This window comes from Pinus tabuliformis, chromosome 4_1 (assembly GCF_031772625.1).
Source record: "Pinus tabuliformis cultivar Carrire ecotype Pingquan chromosome 4_1, CPIR1, whole genome shotgun sequence".
NCBI lineage: Eukaryota > Viridiplantae > Streptophyta > Pinopsida > Pinales > Pinaceae > Pinus > Pinus tabuliformis.
In genome coordinates, this window is record NC_142303.1 from 510,880,439 (window position 1) to 510,882,762 (window position 2,324).

The 2,324-nt window shown below is 34.5% G+C and overlaps 1 pseudogene; it reads left to right on the forward strand.

The window, feature by feature from the left end:
- The first annotated feature begins 223 nt into the window (after positions 1-223).
- On the forward strand, positions 224-1,911 carry LOC149176802 (protein TIFY 10b-like; annotated as a pseudogene).
- Positions 1,912-2,324: the final 413 nt, after the last annotated feature.

Here is a 2,324-nt window from a genome sequence, read left to right on the forward strand (position 1 = left end):
CCTTCCAACACATAGATTAAATTTATGGTAGAAGGCATTGTCATAGTAGTGATGGGTGAGCTAACGTGGAATGGATCCATCTCGGAAGGAATGTAGTTGTTACTGCAACTGCGGCAGAAGCGAAGTATAACAACAATGATTTATTAAATAGAATCGTGTGACCTTTGGTAGTTCGTTGAGAAACTAGTTTTCTGAGGAGGGGGGCTTCACATCCGAACTAATAATGGCCTTGGAGTTTGAAGAGAAATGCAATGAGGAAAACGGTTTACCATCTTGGGTTCGGACTGTAAATGCAAGTGCTAAGCAGCCAGTTGTAGAGTTTATACCTCTGTTGGATCTCCCCTCTATTGGGAGAAGATTTAATTGCATTAATTGTGTTCCCCAGGTAGTCTGGTTCTGGATGCCCAATCACAGTCATGCAGGGAACCGAGGACAGCATGATTTCATCAGATGATGATAAGGATGGTTGTTCTGGCTTTCTAACGAGTTTAGGTGTGGAATTGTATTTGGTAGAATTATTAGTTGGTTTTTTTTTTAAATTTTGTTATAGGTTTGTGTATTTTATTATTGAGTTGAGAAGCTCATTTTATAGCATAGTATGAATATAGGGAGATTTGTAATTATGTTTATGTTCAACGTGAAATTACACACATTTATATATATATATATATATATATATATATATATATAGATAACATTATATAATTTTATATAAAACAATTAAAAATAATCTCATTATTACATATTATATTTTACACTTTAAAAAAATTTACACATCAATAAATTCTATAATTCTAAAATTTATCATTCATATTAAATGGGTACTTGAAATAAATCTATATTAATGTTAATATCTAATTTTTTTATCAGGTCGGTACTTAACATAAATCTATACTAGCGTTAATATCCATTATTTTGAAATCCAGCTCCGCAGCATCCATGATTCCGAGTAAGAAATCTAGTGTGCAATTGACAATTTTCTATGGTGGAGCGGTGAACGTGTATGATGATATTCCTGCAGATAAGGTATGGGTATGATGATTCACACGTTTTTGGGCTAGAGGACTCTAGATATTAGTCAGACATTGACTTTATTATGATGACATCTGTTTGGTTATACAGGCAAAAGCCATAATGTTAATAGCCAGCAGTGGAAGCTATTCCAATTATCCAGACACTAGAGTCCAGAACAGCCCATGCGGATCGCAGACTAAGCAGAAAACATCCCTTCCTATTGTAAGGTTATCCGACGGAACAGGGATCCACTACCAACCTGCTAGTTGCATGGTGAACATAGGTACGCCCAAGGTGAGCAATTATGGATGAAGTCACAAAATTATATAATCTACCTGTAAATTTAAGGGATTTTTTCCAATGTTCGTATATAGTATTAATGTTGAATTTGCGCACATAAATTAGTATTTTTTGTTTCATGTGACACATACACATTAAATATGTACTCATAAATTAGTGTGTTTAACCTAAAACAATTGAATTCAATATGATATCTGTCCACATAGAACTAATTAGTAATAACACCAACTATTCTAACCCTTTAAAGTGGCATACAAATTCCTTGGTACCAATATCACTTGTTCCCTATAGAAATGTAACTGATTTTATTTTTTATCATGTCCATTTGACAATGGCGTCTTGATCAAATCTTCCAATAACGAGGAAGTATTCTCTGCAACGTTTTCTGGAAAAGTGAAAGGAGAGGTACCATAACAGCTTCATATTTGCCATTCTATTCTATATGCCACTAAAACTCACAACTCAAAACTAAAAATGAAATGGTTATCTTCTATTGTGTTGTGCAGGGTTAATGCAATTGCGAAATCTCCATATACGGCAGCCGAAAAGGACAATACTAACCCTCAACAACGTCCATCGTTATCACCGTCTTTTTAAGGGACGCACCCGACTTCTCCTTCATAATGCCTGTTGGAGCAAACAATGCGCAGCGAAAATTTGAAAAGGCATACAAAACACATACAAAGATCATAAAAACATAACACACAGATTTAACGTGGTTCACCCAACCAATTTGGGCTACGTCCACCAAATAGAGGCATCGACAATCTTATTATTCAACAGGAGATTACAACAATTTAATTCTTCACACATACTCTCAACCCACCCTATTTTCTACATATATCTCCTCTACGGGCTTACATTTCCTTTATAGCTAGAGTATAAAACTGAATCATAAAATCTCGCAACAAATATAGGATGCATTAACTCCTCCTCAAGAATAATGGAGCTAATATAGAAACTAATCCTATTGTTGTCACCTACATGAGATTTTTGCTAAATTAAATAAA